Raw genomic sequence first — 17642 nt, forward strand, 5'->3', positions numbered from 1 at the left:
GAGATCGAGACCATCCTGGTCAATATGGTGAAACCCCGTCTCTACTAAAAATACAAAAAAGTAGCTGGGCATGGTGGCACATGCCTGTAATCCGAGCTACTCAGGAGGCTGAGACAGGAGAATTGCCTGAACCCAGGAGGCGGAGGTTGCGGTGAGCCAAGATCGCGCCATTGCACTCCAGCCTGGGTAACAAGAGCGAAAACTCCGTCTCAAAAAAAAAAAAAAAAAAAAGCCGGGCGCGGTGGCTCAAGCCTGTAATCCCAGCACTTTGGGAGGCTGAGGCGGGTGGATCACGAGGTCAAGAGATCAAGACCAACCTGGTCAACACGGTGAAACCCCGTCTCTACTAAAAATACAAAAAATTAGCTGGGCATGGTGGCACGTGCCTGTAATCCCAGCTACTCAGGAGGCTGAGGCAGGAGAATTGCCTGAACCCAGGAGGCGGAGGTTGTGGTGAGCCGAGATCGCGCCATTGCACTCCAGCCTGGGTAACAAGAGCGAAACTCCGTCTCAAAAAAAAACAAACAAACAAACAAACAAAAAAAACAAACAAACAAACAAACAAAAAAAAAACACCCCATACAATAGAGAGCATTATCCTTAAGCTGGGAGTCTGTGACCCCTGGTCCCTGAGGACACCTAATTACTGCTGCCCTAACTTTCCCACACTGGCAGACAATAAATGCCAAGCATATGAGAGGATCCAACAGCTTCTCTACAAGACAGCTGTGTCCATCACCAGACTGGCTTTCTTGAGATCAAGAACCATGCAGTCTTCCTACAGTGGGCCCTCAGCAGAAACTTCCTTTCAGTCTCTGCCACAGAACGGAGAGGGAACAGAGCCCACCTGTTTCTGTTACACACACAAATATCACAAAGCAAAATTAAGCTGGGGCACACCGACTCATACCTGTAATCCCAACACTTTGAGAGGCTGAGACAGGACTGCTCAAGCCCATGAGTTGCCTGAAGAACATGGCAAAACTCTGCTTCTACCAAAACTTACAAAAAATTAGCAGGGCATGGTGGCATGCACCTGTGGTCCCAGGTAGTCAGGAGGCTGAGATGGGAGGATCACCTGAGCCAGATCAAGTTACTACACTCCAGCATGGACAACAGAATGAGACTGCCTCAAAAATAAACAAATTTTTTAAAATGCTAAATTAGTCTGGTGTGGTGATGCATGCCTGTGGTCACAACTACTTGGGAGGCTGAGATAGGAGGATCACCTGAGACCAGGAGGTGGGCTCGGGATACAGTGAGCTGAGATTGTGCCACTGCACTCCAACCTGGGTGACAGAGCAAGGCCTGGTCTTAAAAATAAAGAAAGCAGCCGGGCGCGGTGGCTCAAGCCTGTAATCCCAGCACTTTGGGAGGCCAAGGCGGGTGGATCACAAGGTCGAGAGATCGAGACCAACCTGGTCAACATAGTGAAACCCCGTCTCTACTAAAAATACAAAAGATTAGCTGGGCATGGTGGCGCGTGCCTATAATCCCAGCTACTCAGGAGGCTGAGGCAGGAGAATTGCCTGAACCCAGGAGGTGGAGGTTGCGGTGAGCTGAGATCGCGCCATTGCACTCCAGCCTGGGTAACAAGAGTGAAACTACGTCTCAAAAAAAAATAAAAAATAAAATAAAATTTAAAAAGCAAAATTAAATCTAAAATGGAAATGGCACACATGAGGGAGCAAGCCCACCTGTAACGTCTGGATGACACTGTACCACGCATCGATCTGCACGATGGTCAGAGCAGACAGGGCCAGGAAACGGAAACAGAAATCACAGGAGAGAAAACACAAGCAATCTGCTGGAGTTACGTGCTCCTTGCTGACGGCCCCACACTTCTCCTGACCACGCTGTGCAAACAGAAGGCCAGGAGACTCCGGCTGTGGCAAGTGTGGGAGGGACAGACCGCCTACACCACAGACGGCACAAAATGATGCCACCAGAAGTACAGGCAAGTGACAGGACCCTCGGGAGCACCGCAACCTCCTCCTGCCCCAAGTTTGCAGCTCACATAGATAATGCATAGGAAGCCTGAATTGAAACTCCAAAGATGTTTTACTCTTTTGCTGTTCTGTGATCCAAAGGATACCTCAGATTACCTGGCTAAAAAAAACAATGGAAAGATAAGGCCGGGCGTGATGGCTCACGCCTGTAATCCCAGCACTTTGGGAGGTTGAGGCAGGAGAATCACTTGAACTTGGCAGGCAGATGTTGCAGTGAGCCAAGATCTCACCACTGCACTCTAGCCTGGGCGACAGAGCAAGACTCTGTCTCAGGAAAAAAAAAAAAAACTTGTTCCCTCGTCTATGAAATGGAGAAGCTGGGTTAGTAACTCCACCTGATAAGGTTGTTGTAAGGATTAAATTTAAAATTCCATACAGGCCAGCACAGTGGCTGACGCCTGTAATCCCAACACTTTGGGAGGCCAAGGCAGGTAGATCAACTGAGGTCAGGAGTTCAAGACCACCCTGGCCAACATGATAAAACCCCATCTCTATTAAAAATGCAAAAAATAAGGCCAGACATGGTGGCTCACACCTGTAATCCCAGCACTTTGGGAGGTCAAGGCCAGCAGATCACGAGGTCAGGAGTTCAAGACCAGCCTAACCAACAAGGTGAAACCCCCGCCTTTACTAAAAATAAAAAAATTAGCCAGGCATGATGGCACGCGCCTGTAATCCCAGCTACTCAGGAAGCTGAGATGGAAGAACTACTTGAACCTGGTGGAGGTTGCAGTCAGCCAAGGTTGAGCCATTCTACTCCAGCCCAGGCAACAGAGCAAGACCCCATCTCAAAAAAAATACTCCAAAAGGCCGGGCGCAGTGGCTCAAGCCTGTAATCCCAGCACTTTGGGAGGCCGAGGCGGGTGGATCACAAGGTCGAGAGATCAAGACCAACCTGGTCAACATGGTGAAACCCCGTCTCTACTAAAAATACAAAAAATTAGCTGGGCATGGTGGCACGTGCCTATAATCCCAGCTACTCAGGAGGCTGAGGCAGGAGAATTGCCTGAACCCAGGAGGCGGAGGTTGCGGTGAGCCGAGATCGCGCCATTGCACTCCAGCCTGGGTAACAAGAGCGAAACTCCGTCTCCAAAAAAAAAAAAAAAAAAATACTCCATACAAAACACTTAGTAAAGTACCTGACTCATATATTAAGCACTGGAAAGAGAAACTACCAGTCACTATCATAATTATTACACTCCTGGTTCCCAACTAAAGCCTTTTTAAATAGGTAAAGGCATAACCTTGTGAATAAATGAATCCTCATAGGGGCCAACATACTCAGTCACATAAGACCTCATCCAGCTGCTGACAACACTTCCAACAGGCTAGAGGAGCAGAATCTGGTGCACATGGCCGGCTGTCTTTCCCACCACACTGCCCGGGCAGGCTGTCCTTCCCACCACACTGCCTGGGCAGGCTGTCCTTCCCACCACGCTGCCCGGGCCGGGTGAACTACCCACCACGCTGCCCGGGCCAGCTGTCCTTCACACCATGCTGCCCAGGCCAGCTGAACTACCCACCATGCTGCCCGGGCCGGCTGTCCTTCCCACGACACTGCCCGGGCCGGCTGTCCTTCCCACCACGCTGCCCGGGCTGGCTGTCCTTCCCACCATGCTGCCCGGGCCGGCTGCACTACCCACCACTGCTGGCCGGGCCGGCTGTCCTTCCTACCACGCTGCCCGGGCTGGCTGTCCTTCCCACCACGCTGCCAGGCCGGCTGCACTACCCACCACGCTGCCCGGGCCAGCTGTCCTAGTAACTGGTCTCCTGACAGTGACTCTACCAGCTCCCAACACCTGGCCTCCTCAGTCCCATCCATCCCCCATGTGTAGCCTAGCCCCACACACACCTCCTCCCCAAAGCCCATCCAAGCCAACCAACCTCCGGGCTCCGATGGCACTACTTCCAAGCATGCTTCTGTGGCACCCGCTGCTGCCTCCAGTGACACTGATTTTGGCCCAACGTTCTCTCAGGATGTCACTGCTACCACCATGTCCCTCTGACATCACGTGCCTAAGGTCTATGTGGGTATCGGAATATCCAAAAACTGGAAACAACTCAAATGTTGATGTATCGCACAACGAATAAAGAAACTGTGCTAAATTCAGACAGTGGAATATCATACAATAAAGACGATTAACCATCTACAACACTATGCAGCAGCACAGATGAATCTTGGAAACATAATATTGATCAAAAGAAGCCTAAAGATAAGCACAGACTGAATTAAAAAATAAGTAAGTCAGACATGAGTAAACACTGCGTGACATTATTGTCTATAAAAAGTTCAGAAACAGAACTACTCAAGGTGTCAGAAGACAGCAGTTAACCCTGGGGAAGCACAGAACAGGCACGGGGAGTGAAAGGTGACTTCTGGACTTCTGGAATATTCTCTGCTTAGTCCAGGTACTGAGTACATGTATGGAAATATATACATAAGGTGTACACTTTTCTGTGTGTGTCATACATTAATTTAAAAAGCCCAAGTGGGGCACAGTGACTAATGTCAATAATCCCAGCAATCTGGGAGGTCATTTGAGCTCAGGAGCTCGAAAGCAGCCTAGACAGCATGGTGAAACTACACCACTATAAAAAATACAAAAATTAGCCAGGCATGGTGGTGCACACCTGTGGTCCCAGCTACTTGGGAGGCTGAGGTGGGAGGATCACCTGAGCCCAGGGTGTTGAGGCTGCAGTGAGCCATGATCACACCACTGCACTCCAGCCTGGGCAACAGAACTAGACCCTATCTCAAAAAAAAGCAAACAAAAAAACAAAGCTGAGGTCCAGGCACAGTGGCTCCTGCTTATAATTCCAGCACTTTGAGAGGCTGAGGCAGGCAGACCATTTGAGTCCAGCATGGGAAACATGGTAAGATCTCATCTCTAGAAGAAAAAATATATATATATATATTTCCTTTCTTCCTGCAGCCTGACTTTATTTCACCATCTCTTCATTCTAGACCTTGGCATTCTTACGCAAAAGAAATGCTCCCATGTTTCTGTCTTCTTTTATCCTTCTTTTTTTTTTTTTTTGAGACAAGAGTGTCGCACTGTCACCAGGCTGGAGTGCAGTGGCACAATCGAAGCTCACTATAACCTCTGCCTCCCGGGTTTAAGCAATTCTCCTGCCTCAGCCTCCCGAGTAGCTGAGATTACAGGTGCCTGCCATCACGCCTGGCTAATTTTGTGTTTTTAGTAGAGACGGGGTTTCACCATGTCGGCCAGGATGGTCTCAATCTCTTGACCTCATGATCTACCTGCCTCAGCCTCCCAAAGTGCTGGGATTACAGGCGTGAGCCATCACATCCGGCCTGTCACATTTTTAAAAACTAGAAACACACCAAATAACTTCAATTTTTTTTTTTTTGAGATGGTGTCTTGCTCTGTTGCCAGGCTGGAGTGCAGTGGCGCAATCTTGGCTTACTGCAACATCTACCTCCTGTGTTCAAGCGATTCTTCCGCCTCAGCCTCCCGACTAGCTGGGACTACAGGTATGTGCCATCACGCCTGGCTAATTTTTGTATTTTTAGTAGACACAGGGTTTCATCATGGCCAGGATGGTCTCGATCTCTTGACCTCGTGATCTGCCCGCCTTGGCCTCCCAAAGTGCTGGGATTACATGCGTGAGCCACCGTGCCCAGCTAAATATTCTATTTAACCCAATATATCCAAAGTATTATATATCGACATGTAATCAATATTTTTAAGGTATTAATGTCATCATTTATATATATATATATATTTTTTTTGAGGTGGAGTTTCACTCTTGTTACCCAGGCTGGAGTGCAATGGCGCGATCTCAGCTCACCGCAACCTCCGCCTCCTGGGTTCAGGCACTTCTCCTGCCTCAGCCTCCTGAGTAGCTTGGATTACAGGCACAGGCCACCATGCCCAGCTAATTTTTTGTATTTTTAGTAGAGACGGGGTTTCACCATGTTGACCAGGATGGTCTCGATCCCTTGACCTCGTGATCCACCCACCTCGGCCTCCCAAAGTGCTGAGATTACAGGCTTGAGCCACCGCACCCGGCATCATTTATATTCTTATTTGCAATTCCTATTAAAAATCCCAGGTGTCACAGGGCGCGGTGGTGCGTGCCTGTAGTCCCAGCTACTCAGGAGGCTGAGGATGGAGGATCGCTTGAGCCCAGGAGTTCTGGGCTGTAGTGCACTATGCCAATCGGGTGTCCACACTAAGTTTGGCATCAATATGATGACCTCCCGGGAGCAGGGGACCACCAGGTTGCCTAAGGAGGGGTGAACCAGCCCAGGTTGGAAATGGAGCAGGTCAAAACTCCCATGCTGATCAGTAGTGGGATCGTGCCTGTGAATAACCACTGCACTCCAACCTGAGAAACACAGTGAGACCTCGCCTCTACAAAAAAAAAAAAAAAAAAATCCCAGGTGTCTTCTGCACTCACCGCACATCTCAGCTCACACTATAACCACATTTCAACTACTCCAGAGCCACACTCATGCTGGACATCAGCAGCTCTAGACAGTGTCAATGACAGGCATGACGGGGCATGCTAACCACCACCATTAAGATGCAATCAGCAAAACAAGGTTCTAGGAAACACTGGGACAAATGAATCATTATCTTTAAAACTTAATTGTGAGGCCGGCGGTGGCTCAAGCCTGTAATCCCAGCACTTTGGGAGGCTGAGGGGGGTGGATCAGGAGGTCAAGAGATCAAGACTGTCCTGGTCAACATGGTGAAACCCTGTCTCTACTAAAAATACAAAAAATTAGCTGGGCATGGTGGCGCGTGCCTGTAATCCCAGCTACTCAGGAGGCTGAGGCAGGAGAATTGCCTGAACCCAGGAGGCAGAGGTTGCGGTGAGCCGAGATTGCGCCATTGCACTCCAGCCTGGGTAACAAGAGCGAAAACTCCATCTCAAAAAAAAAAAAAAAAAAAAGATCTCTACCAAGGCTAATGAATAGACCATATTTTGTTCCTAACTTAAACTGAAACAAGAAATCTGAACACTATTTATTGACTGAAATATTCAGATAAAATATGCCCGAGAACTGCTTTAATAAAATTGCAGATAGGGTAGAGACGACAAGGAACAGATGAGCCAAGACTGGCCTCAGGAAATAACTGCTGATGCTGGGGACAGGGAACAGGTTCACTACACGATTGCAGCCACTTCTGAGTGTGCTTGAAAAAATGTCATAATAAAAACCCTAGGCCGGACGCGGTGGCTCAAGCCTGTAATCCCAGCACTTTGGGAGGCCGAGGCGGGTGGATCACGAGGTCAAGAGATCGAGACCATCCTGGTCAACATGGTGAAACCCCGTCTCTACTAAAAATACAAAAAATTAGCTGGGCAGGGTGGCGTGTGCCTGTAATCCCAGCAACTCAGGAGGCTGAGGCAGGAGAACTGCCTGAACCCAGGAGGCGGAAGTTGCGGTGAGCCGAGATCACGCCATTGCACTCCAGCCTGGGTAACAAGAGCGAAACTCCGCGTCAAAAAAAAAAAAAAAAAAAACCTAAAACATCTATACCTGTATTTGGTTGTATGATCACGCGATGCCTAACGAGGGGTACATTCTGAGATATGCGTCCTCAGGTTACTGTGTCACTGTGCAAACCCCGACAGTACAGCCCATGACACACTTAGGCTGCATGGCGTAGCCTGTCGCTTCTAGGCTACAAACCTGCACAGCGTGTGACTGTAGGTAACACAACGATATCTGTATCTAAACGCACAAAAGGTAACACACCACCCTACTACAAAACGCGACTATGACACCGGACTAGGCAGTAAGGACTTTTAGCCCCGGGCAGTAAGAATTTCTAGCCTCAGGCCTGTAATCCCAGCACTTTGGGAGGCCAAGGCAGGTGGATCACCTGAAGTCAGGAGTTCAAGACCAGCCTGACCAACATGGAGAAACCCCGTCTCTACTAAAAATACAAAATTAGCCAGGTGTGGTACTGCATGCCTGTAGTCCTAGCTACTCAGGAGGCTGAGGCTGAAAGTTCACTTGAACCTGGGAGGCAGAGATTATGGTGAACCAAGATCGCACCATTGCACTCCAGCCTGGGCAACAAAAGTGAAACTTCATCGCAAAAAAAAAAAAACTTCTAGCCTCTATTATAATTTTTTTTTGAGACAGGGTCTCAGGGTCTTGCTCTGTTGCCCTGCAGCCTTGACCCCTCACCTCAGCCTCCTGAATAGCTAGGTCTACAGGCACGCACCATAATGCCCAACTAATTTTTTTTTTTTTTTTTTTTTTTTTTGAGACGGAGTTTCGCTCTTGTTACCCAGGCTGGAGTGCAATGGCGCGATCTCGGCTCACTGCAACCTCCGCCTCCGGGGCTCAGGCAATTCTCCTGTCTCGGCCTCCTGAGTAGCTGGGATTACAGGCACGCGCCACCATGCCCAGTTAATTTTTTGTATTTTTAGTAGAGACGGGGTTTCACTATGTTGACCAGGATGGTCTCGATCTCTTGACTTCGTGATCCACCCGCCTCGGCCTCCCAAAGTGCTGGGATTACAGGCTTGAGCCACCGCGCCCGGCCTAATTTTTAATTATTTTTTGTAGAGACAGGGTCTCATTCTGTTGTCCTGCCTCAGCCTCCCAAAGTGGTTGGATTACAGGCATAAGCCACTGCACTGCCCATACTTTCTCAGTTTTAAACCATGTTAACTGTCCTATATGCTCAAAAAATTAAATTTAAACACCTACATCATGACTAACCCATGCCACTGAAGCCAAGCCTGCTCACGGCCCCATATTTCCACAAGTCTCCCTTGATCCACTATCCACACAGCAGCCAGGGTCATCTTTTTAAAATATCATTCCACGTCTAAAATCTTCAAGGACTGTCTACAGTGGTTATGAAACATCTCAACTTGTTACCATGGTGACAAGGCCCCGGATAACCTTGCCCTGCCTCTCCAGCTTCATCTCATGCCACTCTCCCCTTCTGACCCTGTATTTCCACTGTGTACCAAAGGATACAGACCTCATCCAAATCACAGTAGAGGAAACTGGGACTTTTATATGTCAAACATCATGCAGCCACCAGAAACACTGAAGATATGAATGCATGTCACACAACACGTGACAGAGGAAATACAATGGCACAGAATCACTGATTACCACCAATTTTAAATAAAAACAATACACTCATGAGGATCAGGAAAAAAAGATGACAAATATTTGGTGTTCTGAGGTTTCTAGGTTTCTAAATTTGCTAAAATGCCTAATTTTTTTTTAATGTACACTTTGTATACCTTCTCATGCCAATTCATGTCTCACATCCTTTAAGAACTAGACTACGTGTTGGACAAAAAGCTGTTAAAGGGAAAAAAGGACCTAGACTAACTCATCTTCCTCAAGGAGCTTTTCCCCACAAATGCAGCTGCGACAATCACAGCCATACAGTAGCCTCTTATTTTTATCCTTTTTGAGATGGAGTGTCGTTCTGTTACCCAGAGGAGTGCAGTGGCACAATCTCGGCTCACTGCAACCTGTGCCTCCCAGGTTCAAGCAATTCTGCTGCCTTGGCCTCCTAAGTAGCTGAAACTACAGGTGCACACCACCACACCCAGTTAATTTTTTGTCTTTTTTGTTTTTTTTTTTTTGAGACGGAGTTTCGCTCTTGTTACCCAGGCTGGAGTGCAATGGCGCGATCTCGGCTCACCGCAACCTCCGCCTCCTGGGCTCAGGCAATTCTCCTGCCTCAGCCTCCTAAGTAGCTGGGATTACAGGCACGCGCCACCATGCCCAGCTAATTTTTTGTATTTTTAGTAGAGACGGGGTTTCAACATGTTGACCAGGATGGTCTCGATCTCTTGACCTCATGATCCACCCGCCTCGGCCTCCCAAAGTGCTGGGATTACAGGCTTGAGCCACCGCACCCAGCCTAATTTTTTGTATTTTTAGTGGAGACGGGGTTTCACCATGTTAGCCAGGATGGTCTTTACCTCCTGACCTCATAATCTGCCCGCCTCCACCTCCCAAAGTGCTGGGATTACAGGCGTGAGCCACTGTGCCCGGCCCTCTTCTTGTTTACTTTTAACTGACTCCATCTCATTTCCTACTCAGTAATATCTGCTCTGTTATATTATTAAATTTTGTAAAATCAGGGACCAATCTCAAAACTTTGTATATCCTCTTACAAATACATGGAATAGCACTGCATAAACAGAAAGTGCTCAATAAATGTGAACTAGCCCCTCGAAAACAGTATATTAAATATACTGTGATCCAAACTTACCAGCCTATTACAAGTAGAATACAGAAAGAAATCCAAAAACTTTTCCAGAATAAAATAGCAGCTGACAGTGATGCTCCTGGGAAAGTGACCTCTTATCTGGGAAGACAACATTTCAAAGGAAATGCCCCTTTTGAAGAGGCATGGAAGCCACTTTAGCGTTTGTTTTTCAAAATCCAAAACCTTCAAAAAGATTTTTTTTTTTTTTTTTTTTTTTTTTTGAGACGGAGTGTTGCTCTTGTTACCCAGGCTGGAGTGCAATGGCGCGATCTCAGCTCACCGCAACCTCCGCCTCCTGGGTTCAGGCAATTCTCCTGCCTCAGCCTCCCAAGTAGCTGGGATTACAGGCACGCGCCACCATGCCCAGCTAATTTTTTGTATTTTTAGTAGAGAAGGCGTTTCACCATGTTGACCAGGATGGTCTCGATCTCTCGACCTCGTGATCCACCCGCCTCGGCCTCCCAAAGTGCTGCGATTACAGGCGTGAGCCACCGCGCCCGGCCAAAAAGATTATTTTTAATATATGAAAATACTGGCCGGGCGCGGTGGCTCACGCCTGTAAACTCAGCACTTTGGGAGGCCGAGGCGGGTGGATCACAAGGTCGAGAGATCGAGACCATCCTGGTCAACATGGTGAAACCCCGTCTCTACTAAAAATACAAAAAATTAGCTGGGCATGGTGGCGCGTGCCTGTAATCCCAGCTACTCGGGAGGCTGAGGCAGGAGAATTGCCTGAACCCAGGAGGCGGAGGTTGCGGTGAGCTGAGATCGCGCCATTGCACTCCAGCCTGGGTAACAAGAGCAACACTCCGTCTCAAAAAAAAAAAAAAAAAAAAAAAAAAAAGCCGGGCGCAGTGGCTCACGCCTGTAATCCCAGCACTTTGGGAGGCTGAGGCGGGTGGATCACGAGGTCAAGAGATCGAGACCATCCTGGTCAACATGGTGAAACCCCGTCTCTACTAAAAATACAAAAAATTAGCTGGGCATGGTGGCGGGTGCCTGTAATCCCAGCTATTCAGGAGGCTGAGGCAGGAGAATTGCCTGAACCCAGGAGGCGGAGGTTGTGGTGAGCCGAGATCGCGCCACTGCACTCCAGCCTGGGTAACAAGAGCGAAACTCCGTCTCAAAAAAAAAAAAAAGCCGGGCGCAGTGGCTCACGCCTGTAATCCCAGCACTTTGGGAGGCCGAGGCGGGTGGATCACAAGGTCAAGAGATCGAGACCATCCTGGTCAACATGGTGAAACCCCGTCTCTACTAAAAATACAAAAAATTAAGGCTGGGCGCGGTGGCTCAAGCCTGTAATCCCAGCACTTTGGGAGGCCGAGGCGGGTGGATCCCAAGGTCAAGAGATCGAGACCATCCTGGTCAACATGGTGAAACCTCGTCTCTACTAAAAATACAAAAAATTAGCTGGGCATGGTGGCACGTGCCTGTAATCCCAGCTACTCAGGAGGCTGAGGCAGGAGAATTGCCTGAACCCAGGAGGCAGAGGTTGCGGTGAGCCGAGATCGTGCCATTGCACTCCAGCCTGGGTAACAAGAGCGAAACTCCATCTCAACAAAAAAAATAAATAAATAAATAAATAAATAAATACAAAAAATTAGCTGGGCATGGTGGCGCGTGCCTGTAATCCCAGCTACTCGGGAGGCTGAGGCAGGAGAATTGCCTGAACCCAGGAGGCGGAGGTTGCGGTGAGCCGAGATTGCGCCATTGCACTCCAGCCTGGATAACAAGAGCGAAACTCTGTCAAAAAAAAAAAAAAAAAAAAAAAAAAATATATATATATATATATATATATATATATATGAAAATACTAAAAGTTAATTAAAAGCAAAACAGTAAGAGAGTTCTCAGTCCTGGAACTGATGCTTTCTGTATCATACCTCCCATGGGTCAAATTAACTGGGCTCTAATAACTATTCTCAGTCAGATGCTGTGGCTCACGCCTGTAATCCCAACACTAGGAGGCCGAGGAGAGCAGATCACCTGAGGTCAGGAGTTTGAGACCAGCCTGGCTAACAGTGAAACTGTCTGAAAGAAAAAAAGAAAAAGAAAATGTTTCTGATTCTCCCCCTCCTCTTAGCAAAAATCAATCAAAGACAAGAAAAACAGGAAAGAGACACACAAACTCCAAGATATCTGAATCTCCAAATATAACACGAATAGGAAAATAGATGGAGGGTTGAGGAGCACTAACCCACCCCAAACAGCAGAGGAAGAAGAAACTTGAATACAGGAGTTGCAGCTGAGCAGCCACAGACTGACCCCAGAACACACTGAAGGGTGAGAACTATGGGAATTAATGAGGACAGCAGCTACCAAGGAGTGTGGGCAAAACTCTGCCTGAGAACAGCTGGCCTCTCAGGTCCCCTCCTCAGGCAGGTACTGCTCTTCTGCAGCCACAGGACACCAGACGTTTAGCCCTGGAAAAAGGTCCACCAAAAATGGCCAGGATGGCTCACACCTATAATCTCAGCATTTTGGGAGTCAAGGCGGGTGAATCACCTGAGGTCAGAAGTTCAACACCAGCCTGGCCAATATGGTGAAACTCCATCTCTACTATTGCACCTGTAATCCCAGCTACTCGGGGGGCTGAGGCAGAAGAACTGCTTGAGCCTGGGAGACAGAGGTTGTAGTGAGCCAAGATCGTGCCACTGCACTCCAGTCTAGGCAACAAAGCGAGTCTCCGTCTCAAAACACAAAAACAAAATTAACTGGGCATGCTGGCACACGCCTGTAATCCTGGTTACTAGGGGCGGCTAAAGCAGAATTGCTTGAACCCAGAGTGTGGAGATTACAGTGAGCCGAGATCACCCCACTGCACTCCACCCTGGGCAACAAGAGCAAAAGTCCATCTCAAAAAAAACAACTAGCAGCCAACCATCACCCCACAGTGAAAGCAAAAAGTAAATAAACCCCCAACACTCAGCTTTCCATGGTGAGTGCCTCATTCTCCCTGTGGCAAAATGGCTGAGGACAATCAAGACACTGAAGGAAAAGTTACACCAAGGAAGAAAGACTAAGAAATGAGGCAGCAAAGAGGAATGAATGCAAGGTAAACACAAAAAATAAAGGAAACAAATCTTTTTTTTTTTTTTTTTAAGAGACAGAATCTCTCTTACTCTGTCACCCAGGCTGCAGTGTAGTGGTATGATCATGGCTCACTGCAGCCTTACCTCCTGGACTCAAGCACTGCTCCTGCCTTAGCCTCCTGAGTAGCTGGGACTTCAGGCACACACCAGCTGGTCATAGTGTGCATGCCTGAAATCCCAGCTTTTAGGGACTTGCTGTGTTGCACAGGCTAGAACACCTTTTTAGTTTTTTAATAATTTCAACTGTAATTTTAAAATTTTAATCATTTAATTGAGATAAGCAAATATACTGTATACATAAAACAAGAACAGGAGATACTAAAAAAGAATAGAAAACAATAAAGAATATAAAAATATAACAGAAGTTAAAAATTCAATTTAAAAAATTGGAAAATAGTCAAAAATGCTCCCCCAAAATAGAACAAGACCAAGACATGACAAGAAAATATATTTCTTCTTTTTTTAAAAAAATATTTAAAAAGAAATAGAGATGGGGTTTCACCATGTTGGCCAGGATGGTCTTGATCTCCTGACCTCGTGATCCACCCACCTCGGCCTCCCAAAGTACTGGGATTACAGGCGTGAGCCACCGCGCCCGGCCGAAAATATATTTAAAATTAGAAGACTAAATACAGGAAGTCTAACCTTCAAATAAAGGAAACAGAAAAGGATAACACAGAGAAGACAGTAAGGAATAAATTGTTGGCCAGGCACGGTGGCTCACACAGATAATCCCAACAATTTGGGAGGCTGAGGCAGGCGAATCACGAGGTCAGGAGTTCAAGACCAGACTGGCCAACATAGTGAAACCCCATCTCTACTTAAAAATACAAAAATTGGCCGGGCGCGGTGGCTCAAGCCTGTAATCCCGGCACTTTGGGAGGCCGAGGCGGGTGGATCACAAGGTCAAGAGATCGAGACCATCTTGGTCAACATGGTGAAACCCGGTCTCTACTAAAAATACAAAAAAAATAGCTGGGCATGGTGGTGCGTGCCTGTAATCCCAGCTACTCAGGAGGCTGAGGCAGGAGAATTGCCTGAACCCAGGAGGCGGAGGTTGCGGTGAGCCGAGATCGCGCCATTGCACTCCAGCCTGGGTAACAAGAGCAAAACTCCGTCTCAAAAAAAATAAAAATAAAAATAAAAATACAAAAATTAGCTAGGCATGGTGGCTCGCGCCTGTAATCCCAGCTACTTGGGAGGCTGAGGTAGAACTGCTTGAACCAGGACCCAGGAGGCAGAGGTTGCAGTGAGCCGAGATCTCGCCACTGCTCTCCAGCCTGGGCTACAGAGCGAGACTTCACCTCAAAAAAAAAAAAAAAGGCCGGGCGCGGTGGCTCAGGCCTATAATCCCAGCACTTTGGGAGGCCGAGGCAGGTGGATCACAAGGTCAAGAGGTCGAGACCATCCTGGTCAACATGGTGAAACCCATCTCTACTAAAAAATCCAAAAAAATTAGCTGGGCATGGTGGCGCGTGCCTGTAATCCCAGCTACTCAGGAGGCTGAGGCAGGAGAATTGCCTGAACCCAGGAGGCGGAGGTTGCGGTGAGCCGAGATTGCACCATTGCACTCCAGCCTGGGTAACAAGAGCGAAACTCCGTCTCAAAAAAAAAAAAAAAAAAAAAAAAAAAAAAAAAAAAATTCCTATAATGAAAGGGTGTGATCTTCAGATTTCACAACTACTTAGGCACCTGCACGATACATGAAAAAAGGCTAGCACTAGACATATCATATTAGGAAAATCACAGATGCAACGATCCCAAAGGTTTAGAAGGGGAATAATACTTACAAAGGGTTAAGAATGAAGCCGGGCACGGTGGCTCAAGCCTGTAATCCCAGCACTTTGGGAGGCCGAGGTGGGTGGATCACGAGGTCAAGAGATCGAGACCATCCTGGTCAACATGGCGAAACCCCGTCTCTACTAAAAATACAAAAAATTAGCTGGGCGTGGTGGCGCGTGCCTGTAATCCCAGCTACTCAGGAGGCTGAGGCAGGAGAATTGCCTGAACCCAGGAGGCGGAGGTTGCGGTGAGCCGAGATCGCGCCATTGCACTCCAGCCTGGGTAACAAGAGCGAAACTCCGTCTCAAAAAAAAAAAGAATGAAACTGGGCCTTGCCGGGCGTGGTGGCTCACACCTGTAATCCTAGCACTTTTCAAGGCTGATGAAGGTGGATCACCTGAGGTCAGGAGTTCGAAACCAGCCTGGCCAACATGGTGAAACCCCGTCTCTACTAAAAATACAAAAATTAGCCGGGCCTGGTGGCAGGCGCCTGTACAGCAACTCAGGAGGCTGAGCAGGAGAATCACTTCAACCCAGGAAGTAAAGGCTGCAGTGAGCCGTATCGCACCACTGCATTCCAACCTGGGTAAAAGAGCGAAACTGTCTCAACAGCAACAAAGAATAAAACTAGGCCAGCCTTGGTTGATCATGCCTTTAACCCGATAACTTTAGGAGGCTGAGTTCAAGGCCAGCTTGGGCAACATGACAAGACCCTGTCTCTACAAAAACAGAAAAGTCACAGCCAGGCACAGTGGCTCACGCCTGTAATCCCGATACTTTGAGAGGCCGAGGCGGGAGGATCATTTGAGGTCAGGAGTTCAAGACCAGCCTGGCTAACATGGTGAAACCCTGTCTATACTAAAAATACAAAAATTAGCTAGAGGCCAGGCATGGTGGCTCAAACTCGTAATCCCAGTACTTTGGGAGGCCAAGGAGGGTGACCTCACTTACTTGAGGTCAGGAGTTCGAGACCTGCCTGGCCAATATGGCAAAACCCTATCCCTACTAAAAATACAAAAATTAGCCAGGCAGGGTGATGCAGACCTATAGTCCCAGCTACTCAGGCAGCTGAGACAGGAGAATCGCTTAAACCAGGGAAGCGGAGGAGTGGCACAAAATGGTGCAACTGTACTCCAGACTAGGCAACAGAGTGACACAACAATCGTCTAAAAAAAAAAAAAATTAGCTGGGCATGGTGGTGCCCACCTGTAATCATAGCTAGTCAAGAGACTGAAACATGAGAATCACCAGGAGGCTGCAGTGAGCCAAGATGACACCACTGCACTCAGCCTGGGCGACAGAGTGAAACTGTGTCTCAAAAAAAAAAAAAAGAGTCCGGGTGCAGTGGCTCACACCTGTAGTCCCAGCACTTTGAAAGTCCAAAGCAGGTGGATCACAAGGTCAGGAGTTTGAGACCAGCCTGGCCAATATGGTAAAACCCCATCTCTACTAAAAATGGAAAAAATTAGCCAGGCAGACCGGGTGCGGTGGCTCACATCTGTAACCCCAGCACTTTGGGAGGCTGAGGCAGGCAGATCACCTGAGGTTGGGAGTTTAAGACCAGCCTGATCACCATGGATAAACTCCATCTCTACAAAAAATACAAAAATTAGCTGGGTGTGGTGGCAAGTCTGTAATCCCAGCTACTCAGGAGGCTGAGGCAGGAGAATCGCTTGAACCCGGGAGGCAGAGGGTGCTGTGAGCAGAGATTGCACCACTGCACTCCAGCCTGCACAACAAGAACGAAATCCATCGCAAAAAAAAAAAAAAATTAGCTGGGTGTGATGGCAGATGCCTGTAATCCCAGCTATTGGCAGGCTGAGGAAGGAGAACTGCATTAACCCAGAAGGTGGAGGTTGCAGTGAGCCGAGATCATGCCACTGCATTCCAGCCTGGGCAATAGCGTAGGACTCCCTCTCCAAAAAAAAAAAAAAAAAGAGGTCAGGTGTGGGGTCTCATGCTTCTAACCCCAGCACTTTGGGAGGCTGAGTCAGGTAGATCACCTTAGGTCAGGAGTTCAAGACCAGCCTAGCCAACATGGTGAAACCCCTGTCTCTACTAAAAATACAAAAAAATTAGCCAGACATGGTGGCAGATGCCTGTAATCCCAGCTACTCAGGAGGCTGATGCAGAAGAATCACTTAAACCTGGGAGGCAGAGGCTGCAGGGAGCCAAGATCACACCACTGCACTCCAGCCTGGGCAACAGGGCGAGACTCCATCTTGAAAGGAAAAGAGAAGAAAAGAAAAGGAAAAAGAAAAAGATCAACCAGGTATGGCAGCACACGCCTGCAGTCCCAGCTACTATTCGGGGGGCTGAGGCAGAAGAATCACCCAAGCCTGGGAGGTCGAGGATGCCGAGAACTATGACTCCAGCCTGGGCAACAGAGTAAGACCCTGTCTCAAGGAAAAAAAAAAAAAAAAAAAAGGACCAAACTGGACTTCTCAAGTACAACAATGAAAACTAAAAGATACTCGAGCCGTGACTTCAAAATTACTTCCAACCTAGAATTTCATACTAGCCAA

At 48.0% G+C, this 17642-nt stretch overlaps 1 protein-coding gene across 7 annotated transcripts in view; it reads right to left on the reverse strand.

The window, feature by feature from the left end:
- The window catches only part of EHMT1 (euchromatic histone lysine methyltransferase 1), a 222698-nt gene that overhangs the window by 200800 nt on the left and 4256 nt on the right, over positions 1 to 17642 (reverse strand). Inside the window, exon 1 of one of the 7 annotated variants that reach the window (XM_074394411.1) lies at positions 15126 to 15307. The exons of the other annotated variants lie outside the window; for them this stretch is intronic. The gene's annotated coding sequence lies outside the window, so the exon portion shown is untranslated. Of the gene's footprint in view, positions 1 to 15125; positions 15308 to 17642 lie in introns of those variants that run through there. 7 annotated transcript variants of the gene reach the window in all.

This window comes from Saimiri boliviensis, chromosome 2 (genome assembly GCF_048565385.1).
Source record: "Saimiri boliviensis isolate mSaiBol1 chromosome 2, mSaiBol1.pri, whole genome shotgun sequence".
In the NCBI taxonomy this organism is placed as follows: domain Eukaryota; kingdom Metazoa; phylum Chordata; class Mammalia; order Primates; family Cebidae; genus Saimiri; species Saimiri boliviensis.